The sequence below is a fragment of the Amblyomma americanum genome, chromosome 7, assembly GCF_052857255.1.
Source record: "Amblyomma americanum isolate KBUSLIRL-KWMA chromosome 7, ASM5285725v1, whole genome shotgun sequence".
NCBI lineage: Eukaryota > Metazoa > Arthropoda > Arachnida > Ixodida > Ixodidae > Amblyomma > Amblyomma americanum.
In genome coordinates, this window is record NC_135503.1 from 121966312 (window position 1) to 121993931 (window position 27620).

Here is a 27620-nt window from a genome sequence, read left to right on the forward strand (position 1 = left end):
TGTACCTAAGATTCTTTCTCTTTTGTTGAACGTTGATGAAAAAAAATAGAGTTCCGGTCCTGATGGAATCAATAATAATAATAATTGGTTTTTGTGCAAAGGAAAATGGCGCAGTATCTGTCTCATATATCGATGGACACCTGAACTGCGCCGTAAGGGAAGGGATAAGGGAGGGAGTGAAAGAAGAAAGGAAGAAGGAGGTGCCGTAGTGGAGGGCTCCGGAATAATTTCCACCACCTGGGGATCTTTAACGTGCACTGACATCGCACAGCACACGAGCGCCTTAGCGTTTTTCCTCCATAAAAACGCAGCCGTTGCGGTCGGGTTCGAACCCGGGAACTCCGGATCAGTAGTCCTGATGGAATTCCGAACTGCTTTCTTAGGCGTTATGCCGAAGCAATCAGTGAATATCTCTACTTCATATTTTCTAAGTCACTTCAGAACAGCTTTCTGCCAGCTGAATGGAAGATAGCAAATATAGTTCCCATCCACAAATCAGGTGGCGCAGCGCCCTCGTCTAATTACATGCCTATAACCGTCACATGTATTACCTTTTGCAAAATTCTCGAGCATATCTTATTAAGCGTTTATAGAACATACCGAGACCAACAATAACATGCACCATAACCACCATGGCTTCAAAGCAGGATTGCTCTAGTAGCAGAAATGTTTCATGACCTCGCGCAAAGAATCGACGATCGAATACAAACTGATACAATTTTCCTCGATTACTCGAAGGCTTTTTATTGTGCGGCACATGTCAAACTGAACTTCAAACTAGACAAGATACTTGGTGATGGTCCTGTTACGAGGTGGATAGCCAGCTACTTATCGGAACGCCGACATTATATGCAATACAATGTCCATGCCTCTGATATTGTTCCGGCCATTCCCGGCGTGCCGCAGGGCTCTGTGCTAGCGCCATTTTTTATTTATTTTATACATAAACGACATAACATACCTCTTCGCGGAGTATTGCGTGCTATATTAAAAAACAAACTCTCAAGAAGACAAAGGAAAGCTGAACACAGCTTTAAGCAACGTCATACAGTGGTGCAATACGTGACAAATGGTGATCAATATGAAAAAAATTGCAGTGGGTTAGCTCGGCTATGACAGGACATACGTAGCGAAAGCAAGTGTGAAACTCCCCGGTTGGCCCTGTTCACATATTCCACAACGTATGAAGCACAGGCATAAACGTCCAGTATGACCTGTAGGTCCATGTTTGATTTCAGCACCGAGGCTATCCAACCTCAACAAGCCAGACTTGATTACCATCCTCAGTCAGTATTAGTTTCATGTTGCTGCTTGCTCGATATGTACCCGATGCATGACTGTATGAAAGAATGCTTTGAGACATGTTTGAACGCATGCTTCGAAGACCAGAGTTGGCGACTATCTTCCGTCTTCTAATCTTCCGCCCTCGATGTGTCCGCTTATGAATGCTTTGATTTCTTGTGTTTTTAAATGTAATTGCTGGCTTTTGTATAATTGTTTGTAATTTGCATCTTTCTTGCCTACATATCCGCTCCTGTAACAGTCCCAAGTTGGCCAACAGTAGTTCAAACAAATAAATAAATAATAACCGGAAATCAAGAAGGATGCACACGCACGCTGCTAGACCGCACATTTTAAGTGTTCGTTGGTTAAGGGATCATGGTTATCACTTACTATAATTATTGAATTTTTACGAGCTTAAGTTGTCGAAGTGCCTATAATGCATACATCTGTCAAGGGCACCGGATCAATTCCTAAAACGCCAAGTATTTAAACAACCCATAATCCTTCTCCAAAAAGGGGAAGCTATAGTCTTCAATTGAACGCGCGACTTCGTGCTCTTTAGGAGAAGGCCATCCACTGCCTATGGGAGTGGATGCCTTGCATGATGAGTTTTATTGGCACACCGTGAGATTTGGAAAGTGGCCTTGGCCCTGTTCTAAGCCATATTGGCTGCCGCGGTGGCTCAGTGGTTATGGTACTCGGCTGCTGACCCGAAAGACACGGGTTCAATCGCGGTCGCATTTCGATGGAGGCGAAATGCACTCTGCGGTGTTCGTGCACGCTGAAGCCCTCCAGGTGGTTGAAATTATCTGCAGGCCTCCGGTACGACGTCCCTAAAAGCCTGAGTTGCTTTGGTACGCTAAAGCGCATGAAACCTTAAGACAGATCGGTGACATTCTGCAATGTTTCCCTGATAGGGAAGCAGGTCGGCTACTGAGCGTCGTGTGGGCTGCAATCTCGACGAGTGATTCATTTGCCGTCACATATCAGTATATACGTATGGCCGCACTGAATACAGAACTTTCATTACCTGACGTGACTGGCTGCTAACGTTGGAACAAGCGATGAAGCGACCTGCGTCAGCGACGGCCGGCGGCAGATCGACGAGTGACTGAGGCAGGAAGGGAAGCAAGCCCGAGCTGCGCCTTCTTCCAGCTTGTCAGGAAGAGGAAAGAAGGTCTACCCCACTGGCAGAAGTGCCTACGTCGCGCCGTCGCTCGCTCAAATGCATCGCTGCGTCATCAGAGTCGCCTAGTGGCCCGAGAATGTCGCGTCCATTTGGCGCGACAGGGGGTAGTCGTCTGCAAGCGACTGCTCTTGGCTTCATGCAAGGAGCGGCACACACGATGAGCAGGGAAGCTGGCGCGCTTCCCAGCGTATGCCTTCAATCTGATAAGGCGCCGGCAAGCTGCACTCATTTTGTCCGGAACGTAAAATCGCGCATCAAGCTGAAGGATTGGAACACCGTTATGGAAACATCCTCGGAGGACCGCCCCTTGTAGCAGGAATATGGACACAGCGCTAAAAGTATACCCGTCACTTTACATAGTTTTTTGCGAGCGCCTGGGCGCCCTGGGCACTTCTGTGCCCGATAGTGCGTGCTCTCGGGATACACCGCACGCTGCATACCGCCTACCGCCTGCAGACGCTCACGGATACAACCAACGCCATCCTCTACGTCCGTGCTCATCGTGGACAACATTGCATACAGCGACTACCTCTCGCACGGGTCCAGCAACCTCAAGCAACACCAACAGCAAACCGAGCTGGGCAGCGCTTTTGAGGGAAACGGATCAGTAGCGAAATTACGTGCTTCTTTCGAGATACCGCCACTCGAGAAGATATCGGAATTCGACCACGAAACGCGAAAAACGTCGACTCGTGCATGGATCTTTTACAGGACATCTCGACGCCGAATGAGATAGCCGACGAAAAGCGCCTAGGCATCTTGACAGTAATAGGCCTAGAGGCTTATAAAATACTAAGGATTATCACTGTGCCGGCATTTTGGGAATAAATCTCGTACGAACGAATTAAATGTATGCTGAAAGCGCAGAACAGCCCCAAAAGTTTCGTCGTAGGGGAGGAGCGTAAGTTTAACCGGCGCGTGCAAAAGGAGGGCGAAAGCGTCGAAGGCTTCATTATAGAAGTTCAAAATTCAGCCAGAAATTTCGACTACGGTGACTTGTTACAAGTCATCCTCCGAGACAGGCTGGTTGACAGCATACGGAATGAAGAACCACAGCGTACCCTCTTCGCTGAACGATACCTTACATTTAAAAGCGCCTGTACAATCACCCTTAACAGTGAACTGCCGGTGCGGTACACTGCGCAAATGCTGTCAAGAGAACAAGACGCACCGGTGCTCGTAGTGAAAGACCGACCGCATCAACCCGAGGCAAGCTAAGCCCAGGAAAAGGCAAGACAACAAGAGTGGCAAGTGTGAAACATGAGGTAGGAAACACTCGTCAGAGAGAGAACACTTTATTGCGGAAAAAGACGGGTTACTGGATTATTAGTAGAAGAGCCAGGCGGCCGTTAGCTGATTACTCGCGGCGACCTCTTCGGCAAGCTCAATATCTCCTGCCTGGACGGCGGGGTCCGATCTGCGCAACACTTCTTCTCAGGCTTCTGGTGAGGGAGCTTCTATAGGAGCTTCCGGAGGAGAATCCTCCGGGCAGTCCCATAGCACAGAGCCGCTAATCTTTGCAGTGTTTGTTCCTTCTTGAAATCTGCCGCCACGCCAATTTGTCCCTTTGTTTGCGACGCAAGACGCGACTAGAATTATCTCGACTGATCGCAGCCAGGCAGAGCTGATTCTATATTGTTCCGCAATGTTCTAGTGCATTTGCACGCTTTATCTTAAAAGTTCGCTATCAGCTTTAAATTGAGCACGGCCGACAGCGGCGGGGATTCTGTTCGATGACCGCCGGGCAGCTTGTCGCTACGCCACCACCGAGTGATTCAGTTCATTGTGGGCGCAAGTCAGCCCAATAAGCAGTTTTCTTTTAGAACAATTCTGACTTGCCTGGTGAGAAGATCAAACCGGATCCATTTAGCTGGTCTTCGATGGCGTCAACGGCTTCTTGCTGCGTGTTCTCAATGTGACCATCGCTGCCTCCCGGAACCCACAGCATGATGTCATTGGCGTTGATGCTGTGCCGAACCCCCTCGACTCGAGAGACTCGCTTGGCGACCCCGATCATGACGAGGTTGGATAACAACGGCGAGATGACCGAGCCTTCTCGGTTGGAGCCGTAGATCACCGGCGCATATCTCCGTAGTCCGCCCCGTCAGAAAGTTCTTGATGTGATTGTGTGTCCGTGCGCCCATGTTGAGTCTGGACACTTGGGCTAGGATCGCTGAGTGCTTCACTTTGTCGAAGGCGCTCTGCAGGTGCAGCCCTAGGATGGCCTTGTTGTCTTTCGCTAGGTTGTCAGCGTCAACGATATCTTTCTTTAGCAGAATCATCGTGTCTTGGGTGCCGAGGGAACGCCGAAACCCGATGATCGTGGTTGGGTAACGTCCCGACTCCTCCAGGTAGTCCTGCCACCTACACATGAGGACGTGCTCCAACACCTTGCCCACGTATGACGTGAGCGAGATGAGAAGTAAGTTGTCCGTGTTCGGCGGCTTGCCTAGTTTGGGGATGAGGATGGTTTTGGCAGTCTTCCACTGCTGGGGCGCTGACCCCGCCCACCAGCACTTGCTGTAATAACCGGTGAGGTTGTTGATGGCTACAACGCTGAGGTTCTTAAGTGCTCTCTCTGTTGGATATGTGATCCGGGCCGACCGCTGACCTGCTGTTTAGTTCGTGCAGGGTCGCTCGCACCTCCTCAACGCTGATGTCGCGGTCGAGCTTCTAGTTGGCTTGACCGCTGTACTCGGGATGCCTTTCCGTGGGTGTAACCAGGAGGTACTTGTTATCAATGTGTCTGATTACTTCGGGTTCCCCATTTTCCTTGACTGTTCTGTAAATGATCTTTGTGAGGCAGTCGCGTTGGTGGGATTTTGTACTACCCGTGGAGCAGATGCCTCATTAAGTTCCAGGTCTTACCGCAATGCATTTGCCCGTCCGCGGCGCTACGATTTCGTTCCACTGTTGCGTGCAGAGCATCCGACAATGGGTTTTGATGGCGCGATTCAGTTCCGCCACCCTCTTCCTTAGGCGCCGATTTAGTCGTTGCTTCTTCCACCTATTTAGGATAGATTGCTTTGGCAAATTCGATTAAGTGGCATTCGATTAAGTGCGCCAGGCGGCTGCCAATCCTGTCGACCTGTTCATCCCTTTCTATGATCTTCGTCGCCTCCTTGATGTTCCCCGCGATGTGGGCTGACCGTTCTTCTATGTTCTCGATTTCCTCCACCTCCGCTGTGGACATCAGCGATGGAAATTCCTCAACTCTGAGAGACGCTCGTTGTTGCTGCTGCCCTTGTTGTTCGGCCATCTTGCACTCCTGCCGCTTTCTACCTACGTATGGGGTCTTGTACCTATTCCTAAAAACCTTGTCACCGGTCGGATGTGGCCCTCCGCACAATTTGCAAGTGGGGGTGCATCTATGATCTTCCTTGGGGTGAACGGCCCCGCAAGCAAAGCAAGCCTTCGCGTGAGGGTCTGGACAAACGTCGCAGCGGTGGCCCCCCTTTTCGCACTGCTTACATATATCGAATTTTTTTCGATTAGGCTGCACCTGGTGAGAACGGGACCATGGCACACGTAATTCGGGACCTTCAGGCCATTGAAAGCCACTATGACTGTAGTCGAGCGACCAATCCTTTTCGCGCCAAGTGCCAAGAGATTTCCAGAGTTAACAATATTTCGGTCGATTGCGGCCAGGGAATCCGTATTGGGATACCTCCAATAACGCCTTTAACGGTGCCACATGGCGCGGTTTGAAATGCGCCAACCACATGTTAATTGCCACCAATGCGGCTCGATATTATCTCGGCGTAACGTGAAGCACGTATATCGTAGGGGGTACTCACCACCATAATGTTTTGTTGCAAGTTGGGGCAGAAAGTATCCGCTGCCCCGTCCTTCCTTGATACGTTCGCCGCCATCATGACGGCCGATGCCACGGTGACGGTCTGAGTCCTCGCGATGTTAAGGTCTTCTGGAGGCCGCACTATCACCTTGGTCTCCTCTCCCGGTAGGGCGTCCGGCGTCCTTGCTGCTCTCGACACCGAAGCTTTCGCATTCCTGGCGAAGTTCTTCGTCGTAGCTCTTGAGTAGCGAGCGGCAATCCCCTCGCCGGCCAAGGTCTTTATACGCCGCCCTAGGTGCGACCAGTCTGCACCGTTGTTGAATTCCTCGGAAGAAATTTCTTCCCCTTGTATTTCAACACACATCTGGCTAACTCCGGAATTCACCGAGTCCCTAACAATGGACGTCTCCATCTCGGTGGGCATGTTTGTACAGCTGCCGCCTGAAGACGCCGGCCTTTCCTCGCCGAGGTTAGGCCTGGCTATGGACAGTTCAAAGCTGTTCTATTAGGCCTAGCGGAACGGCGCCGACCTCCACAGAAATTGGCAAAAACCGTACCTTTTGGTAGCCACAGGTACCGGTTGATAACTCCTCGTAGTAGAGGGTCCGGTCGGTTAGACATGGGTTCAGCTTATACGCCTATTCGATCTAGAATCTCTCTTCCCGCCGTAGTGCTGACCAGTCCTTGAATGTGCATCGCCTTGTGCGCAGAGACATTCGTCAGAACACTCGTCAGAAGTTTGTTTGAACAAAAACTCTCCCCCGACTTTACAAAAGCGGGCCGGGGCTAAACAGTAACCTTATCCTAGATAAACATATGCTTTCAGTGGATGATCATGCTTGTTACATATTTCACTGATAAAGAGAGGTTAGTCAACGTTCATAAATTTACGCTTGCAGCATATTCTAGAAAAACGAGCAAGTCTTTTTTAACGGAACAAGACTTCATCTCATCCCACGGGCTGATTATCGCAAACAACAGCAACAATCAAGAGGTAATAAGACGGCTGGCAGAGACGACTGAACACGTAACAAGAATGATCGGCATAATCACCATCAGAAGAAGAGGCATGAAAAATGGACACCTTGCGGCTAGTACGGGATTTTATAATCAGCAGAATTGCGTACGTCGCGCCGTACCTTAGGTTGAGAAAAGTCGGCAGAGATACCTGTCTGCTTACGAGTGAGAAGGAGTAAGCCCGCCCGCTCACTTCGTGAACGAGGGCGCCGCTCGCTGCGGCGTGATGAAACCCGATGCCACGCACCTGGCAATTTTACCTCTGCATGGCTCTACGTATCCGCCGCCGCGACGCCACTGCACCTCTTCTTATCTTCGCGCCAACTTTGTGACGGATGATCCATACCAGCGCGACAGACGGGACAGAGAAGAGAGGACACAACACAGAGCTCTCCCCCCCCTCCCGCACTACCGCGGCCCGCGCCCCCCTTCCCCCTTCCCAAACCACTGGCCGTAGCAGGCCGCATCGTCCTCAGTTGACTCCGCGGAGCGGGCTCAGGAACGGCAGGAAGTCCACGATGCGAAGCCGTAGAACGCGAGCTTAGCGGAGCAGTAGCCGGAGTCGCTCTCTTGAAGCCGAAACGTCCCTGACCCGCCAGTACCTCCGCTTCTCTGTTCTCCCCCCCCCCCCAAGCCTTGTCGTCGTCCTCTTCTTCTCCTCTCCACCAATCATCTCTTTCCACCTCACCGATGCTTCTTCTTCATCTTCTTTTGTCTTCGCCAATCCACGTCAGCTCATCACCAACCTCGTCGTCCTCCTCAAGTCTCTTTCGTTCAGAATTTCATTTTAGACTCCCAGTTACATGGGACAATCGCACAAATCCCACCGGTGGCTGCACCTGCCATCCCAGGGGATTGGCGCACCTCTTCATTGCTGCACCACTGCGCCGAGAGTGGTGTGTGCGGGACACTGGATGGTACCCATAAAAGATGGCAGGTGGCGGTTAAATTAATGACTGGTCGAGCGAGGTTGCTCTCAGGAAGAGCAACATGGATCGCTGTCACGGATCTCCCCGGAGAAAACTCGGGCAGAAAGAACGCACTAGGCGACAGGTGTGCCCACACAGAAGCACATTCAATACACCCTACGTGACATACACACTAGCGCAGAAAACTAACAAAACTAACACAAAACACAGACTATTAATACACCCGACCCGGGAACACTGCTACCAGCGTCTACTCCTAGCGTTCTACTGTTAGTGGTCGGCCTTCGTGCTCACGGTTGGTTCGATGCGGCTGCGGCGTTGTATGAGTCCAGTAGCCGGCGTCGAGGTGGCGTTCGACGTGCTTGGGCTGGCGTCGCTGGCGGCGTCGTTGGCTGCGTCGTACAAGCTCCCGGTCCAAGCGCTCCTGGAGGTGATGCCAGTGTTGCTGGCGTTGGGGGCACCACCGCTGGAGACACCCCTGGCCGTAGCAGGTGGTGGCGTCCGCAGTTGACTCCCCGGAACGGGCTCAGGAACGGCAGGAAGTCAACGATGCGAAGCCGTAGAACGCGAGCTCACCAAAGCAGTAGCCGGCGTCGCTCTCTTCCAGTCGATGCGTCCCTGACCCGTCGGAGCATCCGCTTCTCTGCTGGTCCCCCCGTGCCTCGCTCTCCCTCGCCCTTTTATAGTCTTGGCGTTAGTCCACGTAAGCCTCGTCGTCGTCCTCTTCTTATCCTCTCCACCAATCATCTATTTCCACCTCACCGATTCTTCTTCTCCATCTTCTCTTGTCTTCGGCCAATCCACGTCAACCCATCACCAACCTCGTCGTCCTCCTTAAGCCTCTTTGGTTCATAAGTTCATTTTAGACTCCCAATTATATGTGACAAGGGCCCCCTCTGTGAAGAGTTTTTCCATGAAAAACTGCTCGCGTCATCGTCATCTTCAAGCCATCCAGCCGACCGACTATCTTCTGTAGCGATCCTGGACCCAGCACACAACACACTGCAGATGTCTGGCACACACCAAAAGCTCACCACTAACACAGCACACCAAACTGCATTTTCAAAACATCAACACACCACTACCGTTGTCCGTACAGAGTCCTTAATAAACATGTTGATGTCCACAACACGTTTCCTTGTATAATCACATAACAATAGAAACAACAATAACAAATCAGCAACAACGCCTGAAAGATACATTCCAGAGATGGCTAGAACCTTTTATTTGGCTCTCTCTGTAGAGAGGTCTAGCTTGCAACATATGACCTCTGTTTTGCCCCGCACATCTGAAAACACCTCCCCCTCTATTTGGAGTAGAGCTGTGATCGTCTGTCTTAATTCAAATTGGGGTTCATTTGTGCCTTACCCCACCCTACCCTTTCTTGCCACTGCACGTGGGCACCTCGGCAACATCATCTGTATCCTCGGCCACTACCGAGCATGCTACCTTGGAGCGGACAGCCGTACGGGACCTCTTTCTTCATAATTCTTCAACATATTTATAGGAAAAACCTTCTCAGTGTCATCTATCAATAACTCATAATCCAAGTCCTTTTTCTTCCACGTCACAAGGTATGGGCCCTTCTATTGCATCAGTAACTTATTATGATCCGTGGGTAGCAGGACGAGAGCCCTGTCGCCCGTATTCAGATTTCTGTGAGTGGCTTTCTTGTCATAGTAGCCCTTATAGCGTTCGCGCGCCCTTTCCAGGCCTTGATGTGCCAGCGTGCATGTTTCCTCCAACTTGTCCCGCAACTCAAGAACGTATGTGTATGTTGTCTTGAGATCTGATGCAATCTCCTTATTAGCCCACAGCTCCTTGAGTATTGTAAGTGGACTTCTAACGGTTTTCCCATACAACATCTCGAAGGGCGAGAAACCAAGACTCGTTTGCGGAACCTCGCGGTCAGGCAACAAATGAGCTGGGAGATATCTATCCCAATCAGTAGGTCTCTTTTGGCATATTTTCTCGATCATATTTTTGAGGGTGCCGTTAAACCGCTCTACAAGCCCATTACACATGGGATGATAAGGCGTTGTCAGTAACTGCCGCCCTGAAAAAAGGTGGTTAACCTCCTTCATTAGTTCCCATGTGAAGTTCGAGCCTCGGTCACTCAAAACTTCCCTCGGGAACCCATAACGCGAGAACATCTCCACCAGACCCTCCGCCACTTGGATGCTGTCAATAGCCTTCAATGAAATAGCGTCAGGATAACGAGTGGCCACGTCAACCAGAGTAAGCACATATCTATTGCCTTTGGCGGATACTGGAGAGATTGGCCCCACAATGTCAATAGCCATTCGCTGAAACGATAAGTCGATGGCTGGCATCTTGCCCAGAGGCACGGGACCAACTCTTCTCTTCAGAACTGTGCGCTAGCACACGTCACATGAGCGAACAAAGCGTTTAACGTCACTCTGGACACCTGGCCAGAAGAACTCCTCGGTGATCCTAGACACCGTTTTTTGAACACCCTGGTGTCCGGCCATAATGGCGTCATGTCCTAAGCGTAGCACTGTCTCTCGCATATCTCTCGGTAACAACAGCTGTGGGACCTGCCTTCCTGAGGTAAATATGCATTGCCTGTGCAGAAGACCAATAAATAATTGATATTCGAATGACGTACGGCTCTTCTTTCTTTTCACTTTTTCCCCAACTCTTTCGAAGCAGGCCTTCAAGCTCGGGTCTTCTCTTTGCCTAATTGAAATTTCGCCAGTTGTTACGCTCAGGACCATCGTAGCAGGAGTAGAGAGCGAACGCTGCGTTGCTCGGGCAGTCGCTTGAGCTCTTGTCTCCACTGTCGACGAGAAATTGACCGCAACCGCCTGAGCTGTCGCGGGCCTTTCCTCCTTTGGATGTTCTTCAACATCGAGCTTCCTTCACTCGGGATTGGTGTCCTCGACACTTCTTGCACCCGTAATGTTTCTCAAGACGAGATCGTAGATGGGTTGCTCTAGGCATTTTGCCACTACCTGTCCAGTATAATATGGCGTAGACACTAGAATCCTGGCTTCAGGAAGGTACCTTACTGTGCTATCTACAACAATGACGGCCGAAGCTTCCCCTGTAAGAGCGTTGCCCTTCACCAGGTTTCTCCGAACCAAAATTGTGTTGGCTCCACCGTCTCTAAGCACCAATATAGGACGGTCCCCTATTTGCCCAACCACCACCGGCATTGCTGCTTTCGACTTGGGTGTTCCATTCACCGCCTCATTTCCCAGCGGCGTTTGTTCGCCTTTCATCTGTTGAACTTCAGGTGGCGTGACATGCTCTACCCTAGAGTCGATAACGCGTGCAGATCGATCCTGCGCTCTGTATCGGCACTCATCCAGAGTATGACCCCTCCTCTTACAACCTGTGTCTTTTGAGCAACGCTACTAGTCCGACAGTCAACTGCACTGTGTCCCACCTTGCCGCAGAGAAAACACCTTACTGGCGCCTTAGATGCGCCGCAATGTGCTCTTGGTTTTGTCGCATCTGTCTCTAGGACCTTCTGGGCTTCCTCCTTTGCCTTACTCAAAATGGTCTGCAGTGTCGGCGAACTCTTCCAATGAATACAAATTTCTTTCTCAAGAATAGCGCTAGCTTTGAGCTGCAACATGATGAAAATTGCCCTGTGACCAGCTTGTCACGCACCCCTTCAAAACTCTTTTCTGTGCTTGTCTTATCAAGCCACCTATCGAAATAATTGTTCAGCGTGCAGGAAAACTGCTTAGCGGTTTCAGAATATTCAGGTTTCGCAGTGCGAAATCTCTCACAGAAACCCTCTGCCGTAAGCGTGAATCTTTGGAGGAGTGTCTTTTTTACTTTCTCGTAGTCCATGAAATCAGCCGCAGGCATCCCCCTAAACACATTCAGCGCCTCTCCGACTAAACACATGCTCAATGCCGTGGCCCATTGCGCTCCCAGCCTTGCCTCGAAGCTATCCGCTCGAATCGTTGCAGATATGGGTCTAAATCACCTCTCCTATCATGAAAAGGACTCATCAGCTTTCTCGGACAAACTCTAGCCGGTCTAGGAGATTCTGTAAACAAACTCTAGCCGGTCTAGGAGATTCTGTAAACGCTAAGGAACTCTGATCATTGTCCGTGATCTCCTCATATCCTCCCGCGACATGCGCCTGTTTCCACAAAATAAACTTCTTCTCCCGTTCTATCCTTATTTTCTCCTGTTCTGCCTCGCGAGCTCTTCTAGCTTCCCGCTCTTCTGCATCGCGAGCTCTTTTCTCTTCTCGCTTTTCTGCCTCGCGAGCTCTCTTATCCTCGCGCTCTTCTGCTTTGCGAGCATCTGCGCGTGTTTGCGCCCTTTCCTCTCTCTGTGCCTATCTGCCTCTTCTTCCTCCTCGTCCCAAAGACGCGTCGCCTCTTCCTTGTTTAAGCCTAGCTTGAGCACCAGCTCTAACGTTTTTGCCAAATACATACTTTCTGCCGTCGAGAGATCGGAAAAATCCAAGGCAATGCAAAAACAAAAAAGCAAATGAATCCTGGCACAGGCTCGCCCCTTATCTTTGTCACGGATCTCCCTGGAGAGCACTCGGATCGAAAGAATAGACTAGGCGACAGGTGTACCCACACAGACGCTCATTTAATACACCCTACGCGACACACACACTAGAACACAAGACTAACAAACTAACACAAAACACAGACTATAAATGCACACCACCCGGGAACACTGCTACCAGCGCCTCCTACTAGCGTTCTACTGTTAGTGGTCGGCGTTCGTGCTCACGGTTGGTTCGGTGCGGCTGCGGCGTTGTATGGATCCAGTATCCGGCGTCGAGGTGGCGTTTGGCTGCGTCGTACAAGCGCCCGTGGAGGTGATGCCGGTTGTGTTGGCTTTGGGGGCACCACCCGGACGGGTGGCAACAGCGCTGGAGAGAAAATTAGGCCTGCCGATTTTACACCTTGAAGTTAACAGCGGAGAAAGCAGGCACGAGTGCGACAGGAGTGTACGCAGTGAGTGCCGACTTTACACAACGTTCAACATAAGGATACGCTCTCTTATACCGTGCGAATTTTCTGCAGAATCTGTCGCATGGGCTTTATTTCCCTTAATGTATTACGTATAAAAAGGGTATGTTACTTTAAAATAAGCGTTGTTGAAAGTTTGCGTTTGTTTGGCCCAATTACTTCGTCCTTGTTTTTTTATTTCTCCGTAGTTAATCACAAAAAGGGGTTAAGGGTGTGACTAGAATTTTTTAGGCAAAATTACTTTTCCTCATCACTTTTCCTCTAATCCTCATCATAATTTCAGGTTACTTCAAGTTATGGACCTGCCACTATATATCTTTAAATAAACTTAAATCTTTAAAGCTACTTTCATGAGTCAGAACATACTGGATCTAGAAAGCCCGCCGTAGCGGGGTCGTCTGTGTCAACTTTGGCATCCCGTGGATTCTTTAAAGGTCGCCACAGTGGTGATTTGATTTCACTATGCCCCTATCGCGGCCGGCATATGAATCCACGGCATTGTGCTAAGTGATAAGACAAGCTTTTTTTTAAGGTTGTAAACTTTAAGGTGGAACCGCATGACACGATTTCAGGCGCGATTGACGCGCGGATGGTGGGACGCGCACGTCGTTTTGACGCGTGCCCAACATGATCCGTCACGAAATCGCGCCGCCGCGTACTGCTGCTCGGAGTAGAAAAAAAATGCCTCGCGCTGCGTGTCTGCCAATCTGAGTTCAGGTATGTCACGTGCCATTTGGTCACGTGGCATTTCGGTTGTTTTTTGCCACAAGGGGCCAGATTACGCAACTGTAAATTAGGAAAATTGTCAGAAACTTGTCACAAAGGTGCCAATAAGCCTCGCTCCTATTGGTTGGTCGTGGCCGGCGACCATTTTGCTTTTTGGCGTCATGGGTGGCTGCAAATAACGTCACAGATGTGGCAGAAGTGATGACGTTGCACACCTAATTATGCAGCCGCTATTTGACAGTTTTTTGTCACAGTTTTGAGGCCGTCAATTTGGCCGTTGCCTTTGTGACAGAAAATGGCGGTGGTCACGGGTGGTGTACGCGGCAATACGACTGAAGGCGGCTGCGCTGGCGCGAGCAACGGCGAAGGAAGGCGCACGAAGACGTATTTGACTTGCCGGACGAGCTGTTTCGACGCCTTTTTCGACTGGAGAAGCATACTGTGGAGTGGCTATGCGACGAAGTCGCCGATGAACTGAGAGGTTTGCATGCGAGTGCGCTGTCGGTGCGGCGGCAGGTGCTATGTGCACTGCGGTTCTTTGCCACGGGCGGCTTTCAGGCTGCCGTTGGTAATGAGGCGTACGTCTGCATCGCACAACCGACGGTGAGTAAATGCGTACAGCGGGTGTTGGGGGCAATTTTAAAGTTAGTGCGCAGAAAGTGTGGGTTCCGTCGTCACTTCTGTGACACACACCTACATATCAATAAGACACGCTTATGATGGCAAAGCAGTTTATTTTTCCCACCAAATGGCACTTCGTTGCCGTCTTCTGTTTCCCAAGGGGAAAGAAACAAACAACCACTCGTCACATACTGCAACGCCTCACCTTTTGGCATTTTTGTCATCGATCGAAGAAGCTGAACAACACAGACTTCAACAAGGTGTCTTCGTCGATTTCTTATCAAGCGCTTCTTGCAAGTTCGCTCGGTAGTCACGTAGCTTTCACTGCATTCGTTGAAATTTTTCTCCGCACTTAGATCAACCGCACAGTAGCTCGATTCCAGACGCCGCTCAAAAAAAGAATAACACGGCGTGAAACAGCTGCTTTCGTGCAAAGCGGCCTTCTAACTGCCGTCAGCACACCCCCGCGGCACCAAAAGTTACCGACCAGTCAATTTAATAGCACAACTTCGAACGCTTTCTGTTTCGCTTAATATTATGAACTTTAAACACAATGTTTTCGCCAAATAAAATATCAGTTATTTTCATCGTTGCTTATTTCTTATTTCTTTTTACAAAAGATTAAGCAGACGGTCCCTCGAATACTCTCGGGCCGCCGCCCTGCTGTAATTGGCTGATTCCTCGTTACGTCACGTGGTGACGTCTCATCGTGTCGTCATTTTGACGTCACTGTCAATACTTGACAGAATTTGCCACAGTTGCGTAATCAAGCCCCAGATAGCCCTGCTCTCTGCGCATCTCGGCGGAACCTCTTTGGCGCAATTCTTTTTCTCGCAGAACCGGCGCGTACGTTGCACAGCTTCGCGCACAATGTTGCTGCTTGAAATCAAGCTTGATAAATACACTTCTAAAAAATGTCGCTGTCTAATTACACTCAGATTTTTTTATTGTAGTGTTCTGTAAGTTTAAGGGCATATTGTATATGCGGTAACAGAGACAATTCACGTCGTTGGGAGTTATGTTGTCTGACAACCCGCAAAACGTGACGCGAAAGCGCCGCTCCCTTTTTTCGCGCGGGTGCTCGCGTGTCGGCGGCAACGCGGGCGTTCGCCCCGCGTCACGTTTTTCGCTCGCGGAAAACGCACCATGCGGTTCCAGCTTTACAATTCTCTGGCTGAGTAAGTCGCCTAAAAGGTAACATAAAAGCAACTCATCCCGTTACAAAGATGCGTACCTGCTAAAAGCTAGCCATAGAACCTGATGACTTCCGCAACAGCTACTTGCTTGTACACTATCTGCGAAAGTGCGATGTAGCGTGTTTGTAAACGTCATGTCATGATATTGACGTCCGCTAGCTGTGCTGGTAGAGGAATGAAACTGCAAGATGGTGAGATATTTTGCCAGTCTAGCCACAGACTACGTAAGAAGGCTACGCGCAGGAGCCACTGAACTAGGGCTGGTAGTAGTCGCTGGTAACGCGGTCAAATAGGTAACAAAATCTGCTGAAATAAAGTAACATTCCTAACCATTGTGCCCTTCGTAATTTGCGGGGTATTTTTTTTTGCCACCGGCCTTACGTTGTGTGAGAAATAAAGCCTATAAGAATTTACTTCTTCTAGTTCTGACAAGCACCCTTCGCAGCTTCTCATTTTGGCTTTGGCGCTCGGCTGCTGGTGCAATACTCCTGTGTACCAGTTTATTAGTTACCAAAACACACTAACTTCAGTCGATTGGAATGACATTACATCTTTCACTATGATGCGGCTATCATTTCCCAAACATTACTCGTCCGCTTGCATTCACAACTGCGTACACAACGGGTTCCACAGGATACTGACGACTCGCATGCGCAATGTCGTGCATGCACAGAGAAGATAGAACTGCGCATGCACTTATCTCCGGTACACATTATATATATATATAATATATATATATATATATATATATATATATATATATATATATATATATATATATATATATATATATATATATATATATATATATATATATATATATATATATAAGTACAGTATTACGACAAACGCGACTGTTCGTTTTAAAGGTTTATTGTGCCAACAGTTTCGGGAATGGTATTCCCTTCGTCAGGGCAGGCTTACAATGAAACAGTCTTGTCAATATAAGGACACAAAGCGGGCGAGGATGTATAAACTCCGCCCTCAAAGCAAACTTGAAAGTGAGGGCAAGGGGCCGTATAATGGACCGCGCAGCAGCTGTGGCCAAATTAAACACAGAAAAAACACAGAGCAAAACGGGGAGGTGGAAATAGTAAAGGAGTAGAAAAGACAACGAGTTTGAACAGCGATAGAAAAGGGAAAGGAGTGTTAAAACCGGCTCTCGGCGCACCGGGAGGCCGCAGTCCCCCCCTTTCTCTACGACACTCCCGCCAGACGCCGCCGAGTCCGCGCCGCCGGCCCGTATCAGGTTTCCTGAGACGCTTGCTGGGGACGCGCACGAGAGACACTTGTTGCGCGCCGCAGCGGCAACCTGCAGTGGTGTCGCATGCGTATCTTTGCTTCTTTTCTTCGGTAGGCCCTTCCGTCGGGCTTTGTCTACCAGACATCCTGGCGCACTTCTTCCCATAAATAAACTAGGCGGTTTCAACTAGAGTCCGGCAGTGCGCTTCCCGTGAAGAAGTGGCAGCCGTGGGGGAAAAAAGACAACAAATATTGAGCGAAGCCCGAGTGCGTAATGAGAAGGCAGAGAGGAATTTGGGAGAGAAAACGAAAAGGAAAAAGAGAAAAAATTAGTAGCACAAGAGAACTTTGAAAGAAGAAAATATTAACACACACAAAAAATAAAAAATAATAAAAAATATATATATGAATAGAATGGGGCGCCAACCAAATACCAAATGGTTAATGAGAATGAATTGGGCGCGGAAGACATAGCACAGAATTCAAGAAATGTATCGCACGGTAGTTAAAAAAAGAAGAAAGAAAATAATAATAATACATGTGTGCGGAAACCGTGAAAGGTTTGCGGCCCGCGGGGCAGCCGCGTGGTCCCAGTAGGCTAGGTGATAGAGTTAGAATATAGGTGTTTATTCCAGATAGAACACGGAAGCTGGCTGTAAGTTGAACAAAGGAGATTACTGACAAAATAAACAATATACAATAAAATAAACAGCTACATTCCCAGCCATTTAGAGCGTGGTTGAAGTTGGATGAGATAAAAAGAAGGCAGGAAGTCTCCAACGATAAGAGCAAAAAACTAACACGCGACAAAGTTCCGCTTCCTTCAGACGAATATACGGGAACCAGGTCGTCCAAGTTGAGCTCTAACGTTCGGTTGGCAGCTGTTGGCCGTGAGACCGTTGTCCCATCTAAAGAAAATGACACAAAGGCTCACAGCTCTCCGAATGGTGTTGGTACGGGGTCCGCAGCTGAGAGCTGTGAATCATCGTGTGGGTACACAAATGTGGTGAATTTTTCACAAAAGGTTCTCACGCCTGCCCAGCTGAGCCTCCTATCCAAAGGTTTAACTTTTTGTCCAGCATCTGGTAAGTTCAATGAGTTTCAACTCTTTCAGGATCTGGACAATTTCGCACGAAACCTCCGCCTTAGGGAGTATTTCCACGAGCACACCAGCGACAGACAACAAACGATACCCACTGTCTCAGATAAGTTGTGGACACCGAGCGAACAACGCGACAGACACCTTGATATGTATATATCTGCGGTGCAGAAGGATATCATCAAGGCGTACGGAAAACAACGTCCGGTCCGTAGTAATCTTTCGAACAAGGAACGACAGGCTTTGGAAACGTTGCGTAAAGACGAAAACATAGTAATAAAACCGGCTGACAAGGGTGGAGCTATAGTAATCCTGGACAAATCAGAATATTTAAATGAAGGCCACCGCCAGCTTAACGATGCTCAGTTCTACAGGAAACTTCCGAATGACCCCACAAGCCAACTAGTGACAGTAATAGAGGACACTCTTGCTGGACTCGCTGAGAACGGTAGAATAAGTGCGGCAATGTTAAAATCAATGTTGCCGAGCAATCCAGCTCCCGGCCGGTTTTATCTCCTCCCTAAAATACATAAGGCCAACCATCCTGGCCGTCCAATCGTGTCCAGCAATGGGGCTGTGACGGAGAACAGATCTAATTTTATCAACTTTCTCATCAAGGACATCCCTCCCAGTTTTCCTTCTTACATCAAGGACACAAGTCATTTCCTTCGGGAGATTTCCAGCTTGATCATCCCCACAGGAGGCCTTCTAGCGACTATGGATGTTTGCTCCCTGTATACAAACATCCCGCACTCCGACGGCATAGCGGCAACACTGGCAGCCTTCGAAAGCTCAAAATCTTCGGTAGATTTGGACACTGGAACTCTTTCCGTCCTTCTTGAACTGGTCCTGAATTCGAACAATTTTGAGTTTCATGGTGAGCACTACCTCCAGATGAGCGGTACTGCGATGGGCACAAAAATGGCACCTAACTACGCCGGAATATTCATGGCGTCACTAGAAATTCCGTTCCTTGAGAAACAGCCAAAAAAACCACTTTTCTACAAGCGTTTCCTGGACGACATATTTCTTGTATGGGAACATGATGAGGCAAGCCTGTTGGAATTCATAGCTCAGTTTAATGCCCTGCACCCCTCAATCAGGTTCACCCACAGTATCTCCGACTCTATAATTAATTTTCTCGACGTGCAGATATCGGTAGACGGCAACTGCCTTTCGACTACACTATACAAAAAGCCCACAGATAGGCAGCAATATCTTCATTTCCAGAGTAGCCACCCGAAACACTGCAAAACAAGCATTCCATACTCTCAGGCGCACAGATACCGAAGAATATGTTCTACAACAGAGGAATTTGACCAACATACAAGGACTCTCAAAGCCGCTCTGTCACGACAGAAATACCCCGGGGAAATAGTCGATGACGCGATTGAACGCGCTCGCAACCTAGAGCGCACATCCATCCTGGCAGAAAACAAGGTCAAAGACGACAGCAAAACAAACTTAATCCTTACATTCTCCTCAACGGCTCCCAGAGTAAGTAACATACTAAGCCGTCATTTTAATATAATCAGACAGAGTAATAAGTTGTCACTAATATTCAAGGAACCGCCCAGAGTGGTGTACCGCCGGGACAAGAACCTGAGAGACTTGCTTGTCAATGCGAAAACAAAGAAGAACTCTACCCAGGGTGGGTGCCACCCATGTGGAAAACCTCGGTGCAAAGTCTGTCCGCACATTTTAGACACCAAACTGGCAAAATCCAAGTTCGACAACTTTGTGTTTCACATAAGCGAAGACCTCGACTGCGACTCAAGCAATGTGATTTACAAACTTCATTGTGAGGTGTGTGGACAAGAGTATATTGGTCAGACCAAGACATCATTTCGCTTCCGCTTTAATAACCACAAAGCTCACGTGTCATCATTACCCAGCTTACCCCTTTCCAAGCACCTGCGTTTGCCACTCCACAGTTTCGAAAACATCCGCGTCATCCTTCTCCAGTCCGGGTTCCCTAGCACCTATTACAGGGAACAAAGGGAGTCATACCTCATTCACAAGTTTCGCACGTTCTCCCATGGCATGAACGCTACTCCTGGGAGGCTCTCCTGCTTGAGGGAGGCAACGTAGAAAATTTCACCCGTCATAGGATCTGGACAACATTATAAATCAAAATACGCCGGATGTTGTTCTCGACAACTTCAACCACGCTCTAAATGGCTGGGAATGTAGCTGTTTATTTTATTGTATATTGTTTATTTTGTCAGTAATCTCCTTTGTTCAACTTACAGCCAGCTTCCGTGTTCTATCTGGAATAAACACCTATATTCTAACTCTATCACCTAGCCTACTGGGACCACGCGGCTGCCCCGCGGGCCGCAAACCTTTCACGGTTTCCGCACACATGTATTATTATTATTTTCTTTCTTCTTTTTTTAACTACCGTGCGATACATTTCTTGAATTCTGTGCTATGTCTTCCGCGCCCAATTCATTCTCATTAACCATTTGGTATTTGGTTGGCGCCCCATTCTATTCATATATATATTTTTTATTATTTTTTATTTTTTGTGTGTGTTAATATTTTCTTCTTTCAAAGTTCTCTTGTGCTACTAATTTTTTCTCTTTTTCCTTTTCGTTTTCTCTCCCAAATTCCTCTCTGCCTTCTCATTACGCACTCGGGCTTCGCTCAATATTTGTTGTCTTTTTTCCCCCACGGCTGCCACTTCTTCACGGGAAGCGCACTGCCGGACTCTAGTTGAAACGGCCTAGTTTATTTATGGGAAGAAGTGCGCCAGGATGTCTGGTAGACAAAGCCCGACGGAAGGGCCTACCGAAGAAAAGAAGCAAAGATACGCATGCGACACCACTGCAGGTTGCCGCTGCGGCGCGCAACAAGTGTCTCTCGTGCGCGTCCCCAGCAAGCGTCTCAGGAAACCTGATACGGGCCGGCGGCGCGGACTCGGCGGCGTCTGGCGGGAGTGTCGTAGAGAAAGGGGGGGACTGCGGCCTCCCGGTGCGCCGAGAGCCGGTTTTAACACTCCTTTCCCTTTTCTATCGCTGTTCAAACTCGTTGTCTTTTCTACTCCTTTACTATTTCCACCTCCCCGTTTTGCTCTGTGTTTTTTCTGTGTTTAATTTGGCCACAGCTGCTGCGCGGTCCATTATACGGCCCCTTGCCCTCACTTTCAAGTTTGCTTTGAGGGCGGAGTTTATACATCCTCGCCGGCTTTGTGTCCTTATATTGACAAGACTGTTTCATTGTAAGCCTGCCCTGACGAAGGGAATACCATTCCCGAAACTGTTGGCACAATAAACCTTTAAAACGAACAGTCGCGTTTGTCGTAATACTGTACTTACACTTGTAAACTGGCGCATTGGAACCCCTACAGAATACTATATATATATATATATATATATATATATATATATATATATATATATATATATATATATATATATATATATATATATATATATATATATATATATGGGCTCTGTCTCTGGCCAGGGCAAAAGTTTGAAGTAGCGCCTGTGATTGTTCCTCCCCGTAAGTCGCTCTGCTTTTTTATTTCCTTAAGTTGTCTGGAAGCGACACTTAAGCCAGAAACATACAAAACAAAATAATGGTGTCGCGGTTCTTACGCATTAAGGAAGGAAGCACGGGTTGGAAAGAAACTAAAGCAATACCTCTTGCAGGTGCCGGTGCAGAAAATTCCTTCAAATCATTGCTATTTCTCTTTGAGTTCGCGACTTTCACTTTTGCTGTTGAAGACTTCACTTTGGTTCTCACTGGGCTCTTACCGAATGCCAGAAAAAGCAGAAGGAGCATCACAGGTCTCCTGTTGAGAATAGAAGAACACTGCCGGGCCTGTGCTGGAGTAATGATGCTGCAGCCAACTAGTCACCCTTATACAGGGGCAATGCTTGCAGAAGCAGCAAGAATACTGATATCTCACCAGGAATCTGCAGCCTGTAGCCGCTTGTGAAAACAACTCAGCTTCCGCTCAGTGTTCTGTTTTTGCTGTTGAGTTTCGCTGACGCATTGTGAGAAGGGGAGAGTGGATTGCGGGAAGGACGCGGGCAGTAAATGCCTCGGTAGCGATGGGGAAGAAGGAAAGAGAAGCTGTAATTGAGATTTCTCTCGTTTAATTTCGACGACAAGGGTCTTTTTTTTTTTAGTGTACACTTACAACGTACGCAGCACGGACGGTTTCGTATTTCGCCCTTCCACGAAAGGCAGCCGCTCGAGCGATGTTCTCAACAGCAACATCGTGCTCAGCAGCCGAACACCATGTCCGCTCCGCCAATGCTGCCTGAAGGCTTTATAAACGACCGACAGTGTGGCCAAGTATGAAATAAATAAATACAACAAAAAGCTGGCGCCAATATCTTTTAAAAGATTTCGCTGAACAGCGACCTTGCGTTGTACGAATTACGAGTACGGCTTATATCAGGAAGAGGATTACGAGTATAAGAACGGTTCTGATAAGTTTCGGTTTTTATTAGTGCCAAAACACTTCTAGCCGCACTCCTCGGGTTTCAGCGCTGTCTTTGTGTGTGATGTTTCTGAGTAGCAAGTGTAACTGGCTCACTGAGTCAGTGGACACCTCAATCGCACTGTGAGTAGGGGGTGATGTCCACCTACAAATTGACGAAGTTATGCGCCTTTTTTGTTCCTAAAATCAGCGGAAGATTTAAACTTCGTTGATTTTTTACGAAAGGAAAGGCGCATAACTGGCTCTCAGGGTCACTGGACATCTCAATCACATTTGAGGTACGTGGCGGTGGTGTCCACCTGCAAAAAACCGCGCTTTCACTATTTCGTACTTACCAAAGATAAACCACTAGCCGTTTCTTTTAAGAGGCAGGCATGTTCACTGCAATATTTTACTCATTATTGCATTCTTTTCGCATACAGTGCGGACACAGAACAAACTACTTGATTTCTTAGTCATGTGGTGTGAATGCGAGTTATCGTTATCTCGTGGAACCCGGTGTACACAAAGCTGTGTCTGCAAGTACATGAGTAACTTTTGGGAAATGATACTTATATCACACTGCAAGGTGTAATATCATTCAAATTGAATGCCGTTAGTATGTTTTGTAACTAAGCAACTGCTGCACAGGAGTATTGCACCAGCAGCCGATCGCTAAATCCAAAATGAGCAACCCAGGTGGGCGCTTGTCCGAACTAGAAAAAGTAATATCTTATATCCTCCATTTGCCATACAATACGAAGGCATGCCAGAAAAAATTTATCAAGCAAGTTACGAAGGGCACAATTATTAGAAATGTTACTTTATTTTAGCAGATTTTGTTACGCAATTTGCTCCGTAACCGTTGGCTATTACCAGCTCTAGTTCAGTAGCGCCTGCGCGAACCATTCTTACGTCGTTTGTGGTTTTGTTGGCTAAATATTTCGCTATCTTGGATTAGCAATGCATTGTATTCACGTTCGCTTCTCTACCAGCACAGCTAGCGGACGTAAATCGCTTCGCATAACCGTTATACATAGGCCACATCGCAGTATCGCAGATAGTGTACCAACAAGTAATTTCGAATGTCATCGGTTTCTGTGTCTAGCTTTTAACAGGTACGCATCTTTGTTGTGGGGTGAGTTGCTTTTATTTGGTGATTCAGGCCATTTATTCCGCCAGAGTGCGGCAGAGTAAATTTGACATGAAAAAAAAAACACCTTCACTGAGCACGATTCCGCGGATTCATGTGCCTGCCGCTATATGGGCATAGCGAAATCGCCACAGTGGAGACCACGCGAAGCCAAAGTTGACCCACACATGCGTCCGCTATGGCGGGCTTTATAGCTTGTTTGCTCTGGTTCAGGAAAGTTAGTTACAGAGTCCAGAATAACGATTAACCCCTTCTTATCAACAGCGTAGAAAAACAACATGATACGGGATAAGTAGGAGCAACGAACGCCGGCATTCAACGAAGTTTACTTGTAAGACACACAGGCTTTTTATAGGTTATGCATGAAGGCAAATGATGCAAAAGTCAAAAGTCCCTTTACCTCCTTGTCATACTCGTGATATTCTTCCATGCACACGGTATAAGAGAGCGTACCTTTCTATTGAACGTTGTGTAAAGTCGGCGCTCGCTGCGTACACTCCTGCTGCACTCGTGCCTGCTTTCTCCACTGTTAACTTCAAGGTGGAAAATCGGCTGGCCTAATCTTCTAGCAAGCACTCCTTAACGCTGGCTGTACTTACGTGCCTATATGCTAGACATTATGGGCTTCAGAGACATTCAGATGCACCGCCCGACAAACGTGCCGGTCAGAGGCCCTCTGTGCAATTATCCGCTCGTGAAATTTAAAAAAAAGATAAGGAACAGCCCACACCGGCAAATAGGGTATGAGAACGAAGGAAACCAGTCCTGCTTAGCTGAAAACGCCGTGTCACCGGCCTTCTTTCAATTCCTCATTGGCAGCCAAACAGCTGCCTGCCGTGTCATAGTAAGGCGGCTGTCCCTATTCGTCACACTGACACGAGGTCGTACTGTCCCTGTCCCGACGTTTCACTAAGCACCGCGTTCTAGGGCAGTGCAGTACAGTGGAACACACGACGAACATTTAACGCTTATCTCGTGTTGGTTCATTAAGCCCTTCTATCTACGTTGATCACATTTATCAAGAACGCGTTGTGAAAGAAGCGCGTTTCTTCCTCTCTATATAATTAGACTTTTGCGAACTTACCGTCACTGTGTTAAAATTGCACTCTGTGTGCGGATAAGCTAAAGAGCAGGGGCCGTGACCTCTAGGCTAAATGGTGAACAAAGCCATCTGACTGCTGCTTCACTCCCTGATGTCCAGTGGCCTAAGCATTATAGTACTCATGTACTCCATAGAGATAAATGTATAAGTTCTTCTTCTGTGTTTTGTCTTTCCTCCCTCATTATGCCGTGCTTTCGTGATTTTAGTGATCTTTCCCCTGGTTTTTTTTTTCATGACTTTTTCCTTCTCATTTATAACAGTCGACCATACTTTCCTTTCTGCGGTGGCGCCAGCGGCCAATTAGAATCGGGATATTGCGAACAATAAAGATTTGAAAGCTCATAATTATTTCCTGCTGTGCATGTTAAGTTCTTTATCTGGAAAGGTAGTCGAGAATTCACCATAGGCACAGCCTCAGTCTGGTTACAGAGAAATGATAAGAATGAAACAAGCGCCTATTTACAGCGTCTACAGATTACATTGACAATAAAAAAAACTTAATTCGGTAGAAACATCCGTGGACATAGATGTGTTGAGTAACAGAGGAGGGGAGGAGCCTGATGTAATGGCGGTAGGAAATGACTTTGCGCTCTGCTCAGTGACCGTAGTTTTCTGTGCGAAACGTAATACAATACAGTACAGAAAGAGGGTGAGGAAACATGCCCCAATCTTCTTTGGTATCCCAAAAATTTTGAAAAAGGTTGTTTTGAGGGCTGGACGACGAAATGTTAGGCATGGGATTAAGGAGAAATCGTTTATCTGGTCTGTCCTGATCGCTTAGGGCTGCTAAATAATGATGGGATAAATTGTAGCGCATATTTGAAACCTAAATCTGCAAAACAGTGTGATAGGAGTAAAAGTGGTATGAAGAAAATAAAATAGTGTTCAACAGTATGCGAATGGAAATATTTGCGGTGGCCAGTGAAGCGTTAGAAGTATAGCCAAGTTTCCTCCACCTAGGTCACGTCGTGACGGAGAACAATTTTCTCGGCGCCGTCTGGAATGCACGTCTGCTGACGCTCGATTGACTTGGCCGCCAATTTCCTACCTGCTTGCCTCTCCTGGGCTCGCTGTTTCGCAGTTTTCAGCTCGTTCTTCTCTAGCGGCACGTATCTTCCTCCTTCGCTTGCGAACCATTGTCCTGGTGCAGAGAGTTCCTCGGGTGTAACCGTGGTTCCTTCGATAATATCCATATTCACACCTTTCGCTGTTGGGGACGCCGCGGGGACGCGGGCCCGGTCGGCCGCGGTAGGCTTAGCGCCGTTAAGCTCAACTCATCTACGTGCTTCGTCGAACACGCAAAGTGCAAAAATCGCGAAAATAAAGTCCCACTTGCCGGAAGAATGGTATCCTCGCGGTCCTCCGCTATGCCGCCGTCGGTTTTGTACAAAAGCCAGGAAATCAAGATCGAAAGACTGCCGGAAAAGGCCAAAATTAGCGGAGCCCAAGCGATGCACGAAGGTTGCCCTCCGCCTACCCCTCAGCACCTCTACTACCCGGCTGCTCAACCTCGGTACCCACAACACGTTTGAGGAGCTGGCAGAAGCCACCCTAACAGCACAGCTGACTCGCCTGTCGAGTACCGCGGCAGGCCGCACTCTACTCTGTCAGCTAGGCATAACCCCGATCCCCCATCCTACCGAGGGGGTTCCCCTACCTCCAGACCTACGCTCCCATCTCATCATCCTTCCAATCCCTAAGAACATGCACCCCGAGCACGACGGAGAACGCAGGACAGCCCGCGCCAAAGCCCTGCACAAGCTCTACGGCAACAGTCGCGAGGTAGCCTACGTGGACGCGGCAGCGTACTCGTCGGGCTCCCGCATGGTTCTCGCCGTCGCTAATTCTCAGGCCCGACTAATCGCATCAGGATCCGTCACCACAGACCCATCGGAAATTGCAGAGGAAGCGGCCATTGCACTCGCTCTTGCCTCCACCTCTGCCACCAAAATTATCTCCGACTCAAAATCCGCCGTATCCAATTTCGCCAAAGGCCTGATATCCCGCACCGCGGCTCGGCTGCTACGCTACTGGCACCCCCCCCCCCCCCCCCGTAACCCTTATCTGGACCCCCGCACACGCAGGCCTCCCGGGTAACGAGGAGGTCCACTCCCTCGCCCGAGGTCTCACTTTCCGGGCCGGAGTTGGACCTCCTCCGCCATCCGAGAGCGTCTGCTTACGTTCAAAGATATTCGTGCCTACCACCGAGATACCCGGCGCGTTTACGCACCGCCGGTCCCTCCCTAACCTTAATCCAGGCCTCCCACTGGCGCCGACTCCATACCCGAACTGCTCCCTACCCTATTCTCCTTCATGCCCGCTACCCCGATCAATATCTTTCTTATTGTAAGCTCTACGGGAAACCGGGAGACTTCCTTCATGTCCTCCTCACATGTCCTGCCTTCCCACACCCTCCATCCCCCACCATGGCGGAGTCATACTGGGAGACTCTCCTGGCCAGCTCCGGTGCTGCTGACCAGCGCCGGATAATTTCCGACGCCCTGAAGCGGATAGCTCAAAGGGCTGTCCTTTGCCCTGCAAGGGCAGCCCCCTAAGGGTTGCCTCGTGCCATGTTAGGGGGTTTGCCCCCCTCAGTATTTGGCAATAAATGTTTCCACCACCACCACGTCGTGACGGCCCATACGTGCGCAGAATGGGTGAGGTACAGGAGGGCAATGAAGAGGGTAAACTGCAGGGTAGAGGCCTCTGCCCAAGAACCGTTCGAGGGTGCAGCAGAGTCAGATGGGGGAGATGAGAATAATGTATTTGCGGAGATAGAGCGGGCACAGCTAACGTAAGAAGGGACTATTTGGGGGTCAAAGGGAGAGGTCAGTCGTGCTTTGCACGTTGTT

General features: G+C 48.7%; 1 protein-coding gene across 5 annotated transcripts in view; it reads right to left on the minus strand.

Moving 5' to 3' along the window:
• The window catches only part of LOC144099520 (sphingomyelin phosphodiesterase-like), a 108540-nt gene that overhangs the window by 54502 nt on the left and 26418 nt on the right, over positions 1-27620 (minus strand). For 2 of the 5 annotated variants that reach the window (XM_077632883.1, XM_077632885.1), the window contains exon 2: positions 12950-13091. The exons of 2 other annotated variants lie outside the window; for them this stretch is intronic. The gene's annotated coding sequence lies outside the window, so the exon portion shown is untranslated. Of the gene's footprint in view, positions 1-12949; positions 13110-27620 lie in introns of all 5 variants that reach the window. One more of the 5 variants, XM_077632884.1, reaches the window with a different exon arrangement.